Here is a 13,442-nt window from a genome sequence, read left to right as displayed (position 1 = left end):
GATATGCCTTGGTGGTTTTCTTTTGGGGTCTATCCTACATGGGGTTCGTTGAGCTTCTTGGATGGCCAGAAAACTTGGGGAAGTTTTCTGTCAGCAATTCTTCAATGATCCTGTCTGTGTTTTCTGTTTTCTCCCCCTGTTCTGGAACTCCGATCACCGGCAGATTTTACTTTTGATTGTATCTCACATAATTCTCAGGGTTTCTTCATTTTTCTTCATTCATTTTTCTGATTTTTCCTCAGAGTTGTAGCCAAGTGTTTGTCTTCAATTTTGCTGATCCTATCTTCCATCGTTTCAAACCTGCTCCTCAGCCCTTCTATAACACTGTCCATTTCTGAAATCTTGTTGTTTCTCTTTTCAATTTCTAATTGTTGTTTTTGTATGATTTCTAGTTGTGAATTTATTTTAGCATTTTGTTCCTGTATTATTTTCTGAATTCTTCCATTTTTTTGTCTGTATTTTGCATGAATTTGTCTATTTTTTCCTCGTTTTTGTCTGTTTTTTGCTTCAACTCCTGGATAATTCTGAATATTAGAGATTTGAATTCCCTATCAGTTAGGTCTTTTCGTCTACTGGAAGGTCATCTGGTGTTTTATTTTGGACGCCTACCGGAACCATCCTGTCCTGTTTTTGTAAATGTTTTCATATTGTCTGCTGTCTTTGGGGCATTCAGTGGTTATTTTCCTCGTTTATTGATTGTAGATTTGTTTGTTTCATCCTGCTTTTTTGTTTTATTTGGTTATGTCTGAGCAGGCGGGCTGCATGTTCTTTCTTGTTTGCTCGTCTGTGGGCATGATACATTTCACCTCCTTCTCCAATGGGCAGGGTCAGTCACTCAGGTATGGTACAACAGGGCAGGTCCAGCTGAAGGGGAGTTGCTGGGATAGGTTGTTTGTGGCACGTACCTGGCTGATAGTGAGGACCAGGAATCAGTGCAGGGCAGGTTCCAGTAGGCCGTGCCTGTGCTGCTTGGGAATGTGATGTTCAGCGCACAGTGCAGGTAGGCAGGAAGGAGGGGTAGATTGTGATATGTGGAGCTAAGATGGGTATGGGAAAGATGAGAGAGAGGAGAGAAGAACAGGAGCCAAAAACACACACACAAACAAGAAAGAGTGCTAAGGGAGCTTGCTATTGGAGTGGAGAGATGAGAGACTGATAAATAGGAAAAAACAAAAATTAAAAAAAAAGAGAAAGGGTAAAAGAAAAAAGTGAATAAATTGAGAAATGAAGAGAGACAAAAAGGGAATAAGAGAGAGAAGAAAACAAAACTAAGAAACAAATAAACAGAAAAAAGAAATGCCCGCAGGGATGTCTCTGTGCGTCTGCGCAGAGTAAGGGACTAGCTTCCAAGCCGCATGGTACTGCCTGGCTAGAAGGAGCTCCCAAGCTGAGAAAAGAAAAAGAAACCAAACAAACAAATCAAAACAGAACAAATCAAGCAAACAAACAAACAAACAAAAAAGTCCCAGGGGTCCTACCAGTGTGGCGGCACGGGCCGGGAAGCGGTTTCACAGTCGAGTAGTGTTTTTTGCAGCCTTTTAGGAAGAAGCAAAGATGGCGTACAGAGCCTGGTATTTGAGAGAAGGGTGGGGGGGAGGTGGTGAGAAGTAAGGAACAATGTAAAGAAATGGAAAAAAGCAACACCAGCAGCCAACAAAAGGCACTCAGGGAGCTGGCCAGTGCAGGCGGGTAGAATCCAATACTGGGGTGAAGCTGGTGCTTCCCGGCCAAGAGACTGTGGCTGCAGGAAGCAGAGGAGGCTAAGTGGGGGTGAAGAAGGGTGGGGGGTGGGAAAGCCTATATCGCTGGTTACTGGTTGTTCTGTCTCGTGCTGGAAGCTTCGTGAAGCTGCTTTCTCATACCTCCGTTCACTGATCTCCGATAGAGTCCAGGATGGTGGATCCGTACTGTGGTAGCTGATAGGGGACCTCTGCATGTATCTCTCCTCACTCTGTGCTCTCGGTCAGTTTCTTATTCCATTCGGTGCTTGGCTGAGTTTTTCATCTCTTCATTTGATGCTTAGGGTTTCAGGATTGACATGTGACTCTGTTTGACTTAGTTTTTCTGATCTTTGCTGTGGAGGGAAGGCGTGGTGCTTCTGAGTATAGCGCCATGTTGCCCAGAAGTGGGGACTTTATTTTTTAATTTAATCCTTTAAAATAGGTGATATAGTCATGGTTCAAAAATCAAAACAATATAAAAATATACACATTGAAAAACTGTAGTTCCATGCTATCTCCATCTTCCCCACCCCTGCCTCTTAGGTAACTACTTACGATAACAAAAAATGAATCAGCTGTCATCAGGTTGATCCCACTCATGGTGATCCCACCAGCCAGGAACAGTCAGAGAACTGTACTTCATAGGGTTTTCAATGGCTAATTTTTTTGGAAGTAGATTGCCAGGCCTTTCTTCAAAGGTGCTTCTAAGTAGCCTCGAACCTCCAACCTTTCAGTTAGCAGCTGAGCATGTTGACTGTTTGTACCACTAGTCCCTCCTATATCCTTCCACTGCTTCTTTATACAAACGCAAACCAATACAAATATAGAAACACACATAATCCGAGACTTTCTGAAGATGTGTACATTTTTACTATGCTAAAGCATTGTATTACTTGGGAAAAGTAAAATATTATGCATTTTAACATTCAAAAGAATGATTTCTTGGGTTGTCATTATTGTTAGCCTTTATGGATGGAGTGTCCCAAATACCATTACACCTAATGCTCACCACAACTTCATTTTATAGATAAAGAGAAATGAGGCTTGGAAAGGTCATGTAACTGTCAGGTTCAGAGAGCTAGTGAGTGGCAGAACCAGAAGGATGCCTCCTCCTCCAGCACCCTGTTTTGGAGAACTGGCCCTACCACTCACCTAATTAATGGAGCCGGAAATCTGAGTCTCCCTTACTCCTCACATGCAGCCAATCACCAAGTCTTATCGATTCAAACCCCTTACTATCTTTCAAGTAATGTATTTTTTAAGTGTTTATTATATGAACGGAGTTGCTGGGTGGTGCAAACTGTTAAGGAACTTAGCTGCTAATCGAAAGGATGAAAGTTTGAGTCCACGTAGAGCCATCTTGGAAGAAAGGCCGGGAAATCTACTTCCAAAAAATCAGCCATTGAAAACTCTATGGACTCAACAACAACAACAAAATAAAAAACAAATAAATTATCATAAAAAAAAAATAAAGAAAGAAAAACCTATGGAGCATAGTTCTACTCTGCCACATGTGGGGTTGCCATAAGTCGGAATCGATTTGATGACAACTAGTTTTTGTTTTCAGCTCACCAGAGAGTATTTTTAAGTCATATGGTCTAGATTCTCATTCCATGCAAGAATCTAGTCTATCCCAGGTGGCCAGGTGGTTATTTAGTTATCTACTTGAACCTTCCAGAAATGGAGAAGCTCATGACCTCACTTTGTAATCCAATCTAATTGAGGGAGGCTTTAACTGTTGGAACTTCTATTCTAGTAATAATTACATTGTATCACATTTACATTTTTACATTAGCTCCTTCAGACCAGGGGCTGTTTCTTATTCATCTCTGTACCTGCTCTAAAGAGGTGACTCAAGAAAACATTCAAGGAAAAAATAGAGAACTCTCTTTCCATATTGAGATTGAACTATCCTTCTAGCCATTAAAAAAAAAAATCCTTTTTCTCACTCAGGCACGTCCTATTCAACTATGTTGTCATGTCCAGCTGATAAGCAGTATAAAGAGTGAAATATTGGGGTCACATCCCAGGAGATGTTGAGGATTTGTAAGAGGCCCTGCAGAGCTCTGGAAATAAGTGCTGATCCAGGAAGAGGTAAACGTGCTTCTGAGAAGAACAGGTTATGATCCTGACCCACACTGCTGAGAAGAAATGCGGTTCCCCCAGGGCAGTCTCCAACCCCAAACTCACCACTCTACCCTATGCCAATCTAGGTTCCCATCATTGCCTTCAGTAAATTTTTGCTGCCACAAACCAAGGAATCAAAGAAACTGATATGTGTAGCTGTGTGTGTGTGTGTGTGTTTGTCTGTCTTCCAAAGACTGCCTCTCTGAATTGTGGCCCTTCTTCCACTTTCTCTTCTCCGGGGAAAAACTTCCCAACCTGGACCACAAACACTGCATGTATCTTGGTGTATTCACATACACAGGGACAGATTACCCATTAAGCAAGGTAAGCACGTGCTTAGGGCATCAACAAAACAGGGGCACCGGCTGTCCAAAGCAAAGAACCATACATGCCAAGCAAACTAGACACAAGGAAAAGCGAGCACTGAAGTGGAAGGGAACTGGCAGGGCACTAAATGAAACTGATACCAGCTCCAGTGCATAAGAATATGCTGGCCGGAAGCAAAGTCCACGCAGGGTCACAAGGGCACCCACGCGCAAGTTATTTAAGCTGTGAGGCCCCTACCACTTCAACACCTTTGTTGATATCTGCCTTCTATGGTCTCCTCCCATGTAATTAAACTCCTTATCTTGGCAAGTCTCTTGGGAGTATACTATTTCATTCTAATAAACAAGGCGTTGGGGTGGGCTGTTGAGTCTAACTCTTGCTAAATTCACCCAGTATGCAACTGGATCCAACATGAGTAGTTACTGGGCAAGGATGGATCATATTAATAGATAACAGGTCTCTGATCCAGCAACTCTAGCCAGGAGGAACAGCATCCTCTTTGCCATGATACAAACACAACGGTATGCTCTTGTGCATGTCTTGGTAAATGACCAATGGGAACTCCAGTCCCAGATGAAGCACAAAAGCGAGGAAACTCGAATAAGTCAACCATTGTAATAAATTTAATCAAGTTACTTTTTAGCTGTATAGCATTTACATACCGAGTTATGTCCTAAGTTTTGTAAACAATAATATTTATAACTTTAACTTTAAAATACATTTGGCATACACACAGATGCAATCTGGCATGCATTTAATATAATACAAACATAAGTAATAATTTAATATTAACATAGCAAGTGTCAAAAAATACTAGAAATATTAATATTTATCTAGCACAGAAAGTTTTAATTTATGTATCAAGAGAGATTCGTTTTTTATTGCCTATTGCACAGGACACAGTCCTTGATATTACTCTGTATGTGCTAATAAATGAGCTATAATGCACATTAGGAGGATGTAACATTCAATATTTATTTATAATGCAAAACATATTTCTGTTTTGCACCAGTGAATGTGTTTCTACATTCATCTTCCAAGAAAGCAACAAAAGGCATTTATCAGAACATTACATTTATATTTTATCAGAATATTTACATATCTCCATGTAAGGAAATAAAACAATTCCTTGAGGAAATAAATTAAATGGATATTTAGATAATAAAAATTATATAAATGTATTTTATTTCCCATTTCCCTTCAGACTGATTTCTTTTAAGAAGTCGACTGATAATGTTATGACTCACAAAACAAACTTGCTCATGGAGAAGTGGTGCTATTGTTACACCAATTATATACATATCTCTGAATATGGGAGTTGAACAATTCTACAAAGAAATAAAATATATATTTTATAAATTTTGGATATGATAACAATTATATTTTCCTTCTCATTTCAGACCGATCGGGTATAACCTCACATTCAGTTCTCTCTCATCAACCACATAAGAACGCACTAGCAGCAATATAATCACATGACGAATCTGGTTCTGCGCAAAGTGAACCAAAATATGTCTTCAGATCGAGCCTACCCTTGTATATATTTGTATTGTGCTCTTTGCGATCACTCTGGCCCCCATTGGTTATCAGCAGTAGTCCAATGAACTGTGAAGACGCAGCATCAAAGGACAGAAAGCGAGTGCACAAGTTTTTAAGTATTATTTCAAGACAAAAAACACTTATAGAGATCTGCAAAGCGCCTGCCAACAAACATCATATGACAAATGAATGAAATTATTTACAACTGCCTTTTAAGTACTATTTCTTTTGACTATCTCAGACCTGAAGAAAAAAATTACATGTTCCAAATCAGTTTTTTAAATAATTTTTCAAATATAAATTTTTGTGTTAACATCCAAATTCAAATATAAATTTTATCTTGTAAATTTTAGCTGTTTTATAAATTTTATTTATTTTCAATTATTCAAATTTATTTGCTACAGTAGAACCAAATAATTTTATATCCAGGTAAAATGAAACGGCAACACAGTTTTATATCCAGGTAAAATGAAATGGCAACAACTAAGTGGAGCACAAAAATGAAAGCTAGCAGAAGTTAAAAAGAAAAGGATTTGTGAATCCATAAAGACAATTCCAAAATTGACTTCCTTTTTAAAATGTAATGAATCAGAAGAGTCATCTTCCATTGAATGCTAGAGTTTAATGGGTACAAATTGTTGTACTAGTACTGCTAGTGCTGAAATTACTATCAGCAATATGAATGTAACAGAATTTGTTCCAAATTCTGCATCCATTCCTTGCTGAAGTAAAAAAATTAATGGTGTAGAAAATGAAACTATTTTAGAATCTAAAATTGCCGCATCTGCAGACCCCATAATAACAGAAATACAAATCCTGCTTTGTGCAATAATTTTTCTTCTAGTGATGTAAGTTATTGGATCAAAAGAGGGCCAAATGATTGTCAGCATCACAGTGGGCTATTTGAAAATTCATGTCAAAAATTTCTAGATGGCAAATGTTATGGAATGAATTGTGTCCCCCCAAAATGTGTGTCAACTTGGCTAGTCCATGATTCCCAATAGTGTGTGATAGTCCACCATTTTGTCATCTGATGTGGTTTTCCTATGTGTTGTAAATCCTGCTTCTATGATGTTAATGAGGCAGGATTAGAGGCAGTTATGTTAATGAGGCAGGGCTCAATCTACAAGATTAGGTTGTGTCTTAAATGAATCTCTTTTGAGATATAAAGGAGAGAAGCAAGCAGAGAGACATAGGGACCTCATACCACCAAGAAAGCAGCACTGGGAGCAGGGTGTGTCCTTTGGATCTAGGGTTCCTGCACTGAGAAGCTCCTAGATCAGGGGAAGATTGATGACAAGGACCTTTTCCCAGAGCCAACAAAGAGAGAAAGCCTTCCCCTGGAGCTGGCACCCTGAATACAGATTTCTAGCCTCCTAGATTGTGAGAGAATAAATTTCTCTTTGTTAAAGCTATCCACTTGTGTTACAGCAGCACTGGATAACTAAGACATCAAACAAACAAGGTTCTGTAGCCAGAATATAATTCTAGGTGCAAAAATAATGGTGAAAATTATAAGAGGGAGTGGCTATTGCATTCTCCATCAGTCAGCTCTGTATATTGCTTTGTTCTCAAACTATTCTGTCCTAAATCATTTAATTCTCGATTTGCTACAGATGGATTTGGCAGTTGGTGCAACTCAAATATGACTGATAAACATAAAAACAGTTCAATTCACAGAGATTGTATGTTGTCATATTTAAACAGAAGACATGGTTTTGGCTTAACTCATGAACTGGAAACACAAATTACTGAAGAATGTCAGTACTGGAAAGCCATTTTGCAACTTGGTGCTGTCATTATAACAACTGCTAAACGTGGGCTATCTTTTAGAGGAAGAAATGAAGTGTTTGGGTCCCCACAAAATGAAAATTTGGGGGGTTTACTTGAACTTGTTGCTCAGTTTGATCCATTTTTTAGCAGGTCACATCTCAAAATATGGTAACACAGGAAAGGGCAACCCATCATATCTGTCTAAAACATCATGTGAAGAATTAATAAAGTTAATAAGTGACAAAGTTCGATCACCTATTTTCAGTGAAATAAGTATAGCTTGATATTTCAGTTTGTCTGTAGATTCCACACCTTATCTTTCTCATACAGATAAGCTAAGTATTGTTTTAAGATACGTATCTCCAACAGATGGAAAACCTGTCAAGCGATTTATCACATTCACTAGTTTAAAAAGTCATACTGGTAAAGAAATTGCAAATCAAGTACTTGACTATGTGAAGTTTGCAAAATTGATTTTTCTAAGTGCAAAGACCAGTCCTATGACAATGCTGGCAATATGTCAGGGCGTCATAAAGGCATGCAACAGAAAATTTTAGAATGTAATGAATATGCCATTTTCATATCACGTGCTGTGTATTCACTTTATCTTGTAGGACATAGCACAGTAGATCATTGTCTGGAAGCAGTAGGTTTTTTTCTCTACTGTTCAGTTACTTTGCACATTTTTTGCCACCTCTACTAACCAATGGGTAGTTTTTAAAACAAATTTAGGCAATGATTGAGTATTCAAATGTCTTTCTAATACACGTTGGGAAGCGTATGCTGTAGCAACAAGTGCAATCCTGAAATTGTACACTCAAATTCTAGATGCCTTAGAAAATACTGCTGAAGTCCACACACAAAAAGGTGATACCAGAAAATAAGCTGAAAATATCGCCAACAAAATGCAAACACTAGAGTATGTATTTATGCTGGTTATGTGGAATAATATATTGCAGCATTTTCACTGGACAAGTCAAGCTCTCCAAGATTCAGAAGTAAATTTAAAGACATGCACAGCTCTCTAGCAGTCATTAACAGGGTATCTACATAATTTAAGAGGAGATTTTTAAAAAATTAAAAACATAACAAATACTGCCAAATTATCAGTTTGCTGATAACCAAGCAGTTCACCGTCACAGAAGCATTAGAAAGAAACAAATAAATGACGGAAGTGCTCCAGAAGTATCATTGAGTGCCAGAGACCAATTTTGGATAACCACATACTACACCATCACTGACACACTTGAATCTTGCATGAAAAGAAGGGCAAAAGTGTATGAAGTTCTTTCAAATAGATTTTCCTTCTTAAACAATGTAGATATACCTGAGGAAGGGTGTGTGAAGGCATACAAGAAATTAGTTCAGGCTTATCCCAATGACTTAAATACAAACCTTATGGGGAAGTGCAACAATTTAATTCTTACTTGAGAACTAAGTTTACAGATTCAGGAAAGATAAATTTTACTTATGTAAGCATGTATGATTCCATAATAGCAGATAAAATACAATGTGTATTTCCCAGTGTTGAAATTGCTTTACACATATTCCTAACTTTAATGATCACGAACTGTACAATAGAATGCTCGTTTTCGTCCCTAAAGAGACTCAAAACCCTCAGCATACAACAATGATTCAAGAAAGACTTTATTCATTATCCTTATTATATATGGAAGTAGATATTGCTCAGGAGCTTAATTGTGATGAAATCATGGATGAATTTGTAAGAGCAAAGAATAGAAAGAAATGTTTTTAATTACAACATGTTAGAGATGAAAGATCTGTCTAAAAATAAAATATAGTAATTTGTTGTAATATTTGTTTTCTGATCATTAAATTTTCTTTTATGATATCTTTTCATTTGTTCATTTATAATTATAGCATTTATTACAAAACAAGCATCAAAATTGAAGTATGACCCGTTAAAAAAAAATTGATGAAAATCATTTTTTGTTGTGGGAGATCAATAGAGTTTTACATTGATTGTTGAAAAAACTAAGTTCATTGACTTGTTTTCTTTGTTGTGGAATATGTGTAATATTCTTTTTGTAGAAAATGTGGTGTGGTATATAGTAAAAATCTTAGTATGCTGCATCCACTAAACTTTTTCTAATCCAGTTCATCTCATTCCACTAAAATAGCATACGCCACTTTTGCGTTCAATCACTAATATTATAGCCGCATTTAAAAAGAAGTTACATCGTGGATAGCTCACACACACACATATACATGTATATATATCTCACATATCCCGTTAGAATGCATGAGGAAGCAGTGGGGGAGCACCACAGATTATCAGTGTTTAGGGCTTATATGCCTCCATCTGGCCCTGCACATACACAAGTAATTTTTTTGCCAAAGTTAAATATTTGAAGGAAAAAGTACTAAGTAGAGATAAAAAATTCACAAGGTTCAAGAAAGTAGAACACATTGACTGAGACACAGTCAGGCAGAGCAAGATCTGCTCTTGTGATAACTTATTCAAGCTTCTGTTTCCTCACCAGCAAAGCAGGGATAGAGATATTACCTACCTTAAAGGTTGTTGTGAGGATTAAGTGAAATATCACATGTTAAACACCACAGTGCCCAGTATGTGTTCTGATTGATAAATACCAGCTCCTCATTGTCACTGTCATCCCACTTGGCCCATTGGTTGGGCACAGGTTCTCCCCAGACCTGGTCCCCAGGATCATGCCTGTTTCTTGCTCTTTCACACCACACTCCTCTAGGCCAGTCTTAGCTCTTTCACTATTCAAGGGTCGTGAAAAGGAATCCGTTGTCTGGCCCTTTCTCTGCATGTAGGTCTGCCAGTAATTCTCTGGTACACTCCTCAGAAATTCTCTCCCTCCCCCTTTTTCTCATTTTCCTTGAGGATGGACCAACACAATTTGGGCACCTCTAAGTTAGCTCCCTTTTTATTTCTTTCCTTTTGCTCTTTCTTGCCTTTTTAAAGTACTAAAACAAGGATCCAAATCTTTCTTAATAAAAATCATTTAAAATATTTCACAGCATGTTGTTGTTCTTGTTAACTGCCATCAAATAGGCCCCCAACTCATGGCAATCCCATGCATACTAAGCTCTTCCACTTAATAAATCTCATTTTATCTTTATAGCAGCCTGGTGAAGGACTACTATCCCCTTTTTAAAGCTAATGAAACAGATCCAGAGAGCTGATACAACTTGTCCAAGGACCCAAAAATAGTAAGAGTGGAGGTGACACTAAAACTCTGTGCTCTGAAACTCATGGTTGGCCCCTCTGCCACCTGCACTTAGTGCCTGAGGAGGAGATGCATGACTAAATCTCTTGATTTCCTAGATACAGGGGTGCTGGGACAGAGTGAGGGAGGAAGGCTGCTGCTTTTGTCCTCTCACTATTTCTACAGTGAAATGAGCTAGATATGCTGGTACAAGCCAGTGGCACTGGGATAGCCTACCTTCTGCTTTCTACTATGATTACAAGAATTACTTCCAAAAGAACCTAAGCCGTCTCACTCCATCAAATATTTATTGCATACCTAGATGTATTCAACACCATAGAACATACAGAGGCCTAAGACCTAGTCCAATAGTCCCCAAAAAGCTTCTCGTCAGATCCATCATGAAGACATAACCATAATAAACATCTATGCACCCAATGACAGGGCTCCAAAATACATAAAACAAACTCTGACAACACTGAAAAGAGAAATTGACAGTTCCACAATAATACTAGGAGACTTCAACACACCACTCTCAGTAAAGGACAGAACAACTAAGAAGAAACTCAGCAAAGATACAGAAGACCTAAAGGGCACAACCAGCCAACTTGACCTCATAGACATATATAGAACACTCCATCCAACCGCTGCAAAGTACACATTCTTTTCCAATGCACATGGAACGTTCTCCAGAATAGACCACATCTTAGGCCACAGAGCAATCCTCAACAAGATCCAAAATGTTGAGATAATTCAAAGTATCTTCTCTGACCACAATGCCATCAAGGTAGAAATTAACAATAGAAAGAGCAAGGAAAAAAAATCAACTACATGTAAACTGAATAATACCCTGCTTACACATCACCGGGTAATAGAAGAAATCAGAGATAGAATAAAAAAATTCCTAGAATCAAATGAGAATGAAAACACATCAAACAAAAACCTTTGGGACACAGCAAAGGCAGTCCTCAGAGGACAATTTATAGCAATAGATACACATATCAAAAAAGAAGAAACGGACAAAATCAAAACACTAACTACAGAACTCAAAAAGCTTCTCGTCAGGGAGATGAGACTAAGAATGTAAAACAATATATAATAAATTGTTGAATTGGACAGTAAAGTTTGTAAGTGCTGAAGTAATTCAGAGAAAAGGTAGCTTTGTGAGGGATGGAATAATAAGGAAGACTTTATGAAGAAGAAACTTGAACAGAAATGAGAGAATGCATTGTGAAAGAAATGAGAATTGGATGGCTAATAATAGACATTCCCAGTGAACCTAGTGTGCCAGGCACTTATATACATAATCTCTCAGAATCTTCAAATCAACGCAAGGCAGGTACTTTTATCTTCATTTTATAGGTAAGGAAACTGAGGGTCAGAGACGTTAAGTAATTTACCAAAAGTTACAGTGTTTATACGGTAGATCCAGGATTCAAAATAAGGTTTATCCAATACCAAAATTGGTGCTTTTTCTACTTTCTGTGCTGCTTAGTACTGGCAGGTAAATCCAAGAGCTAAAACAAATATTTTTGACCCAAAAAGACGCTCTCCTGAAAGAAAAAGTGTATACAGAGAAGAGCAATGTAACTAGAATCGGCAGACCAAATTTTAACTATGTTTCAGTATTTAACTTGTTTGGTAAATCACTTAACCTTTGCAGTTTCCTTATCTATAAAAGAGAGAAAATTCTAGCACCTGTCTTGCATAATGAAATAAAATATTTCATTCTTATAATATTATAAAAATGAAATAACCACATGAATATGACTAACATGTATTTAACACTTAATTTTAAGTGTGAATTTTAAAAAGCAATTACAAAACCTGTATCATACTATATATTCCATTGGATTTACCTGAACTAATTTCTAACCACTGTTAGCATCTTCAAGAATCAGGTGGTGGTGGGAGCTGTTAGAAAGGGCAGAGAGACTTCCGAGCAAAATGGCGCTATAGTCGGAAGCACCACACTGTCCTTCTGCAGCAAAGGTCAGAAAAACTAAGTCAAACAGAGTCACACATCAATCCTGAAACCCTGAGCATCAAATGAAGAGATAAAGAACTCAGTCAAGCACTGAATGGAATAAGAAACTGACCGAGAACAGAGCACCAGGAGAGATACATGCAGAGGTCCCCTATCAGCTACTGCAGCACGGATCCGCCATCCTGGACTCCTATCGGAGATCAGTGAACAGGAGGTATGAGAAAGCAGCTTCACAGAGCTTCCAGCAGGAGACAGAACAACCGGTAACCCACGATATAATCTTTCCCACCCCCCACCCTTCTTCACCCCCACTTAGCCTCCTCTGCTTCCTGCAGCCACAGTCTATTGGCAGGGAATCATGAGCTTCCCCCCAGTGCTGCTTGGATTCTACCTGCCTACAATGGCCAGCTCCCTGAGTGCCTTTTGTTGGCTGCTGGTGTTGCTTTTTTCCACTTCTTTAGATTTCTTCCTTACTTCTCACCACCTACCCCTCCTTTCTCTCAAATACCTGGCTCTGTACGCCATTTTTGCTTCTTCCTGAAAGGCTGTGAAACACCGCTCGACTGTGAAACTGCTTCCTGGCCAATGCTGCCACACTGGTGGGACCCCTGGGGCTTTTTGGTTTGTTTGTTTGCTCTGATTTGTTCTGTTTTGATTTGTATGTTTGGTTTCTTTTTCTTTTCTCAGCTTGGGAGCTCCTTCTAGCCAGGCAGTACCGTGCAGCTTGGAAGCTAGTACTTTACTCTGCACAGATGCACAGGGACATCCCTG

The sequence above is a fragment of the Trichechus manatus genome, unplaced genomic scaffold (assembly GCF_000243295.1).
Source record: "Trichechus manatus latirostris isolate Lorelei unplaced genomic scaffold, TriManLat1.0 scaffold00117, whole genome shotgun sequence".
NCBI classification, from domain to species: Eukaryota; Metazoa; Chordata; class Mammalia; order Sirenia; family Trichechidae; genus Trichechus; species Trichechus manatus.
This window is presented reverse-complemented; position numbering follows the sequence as displayed.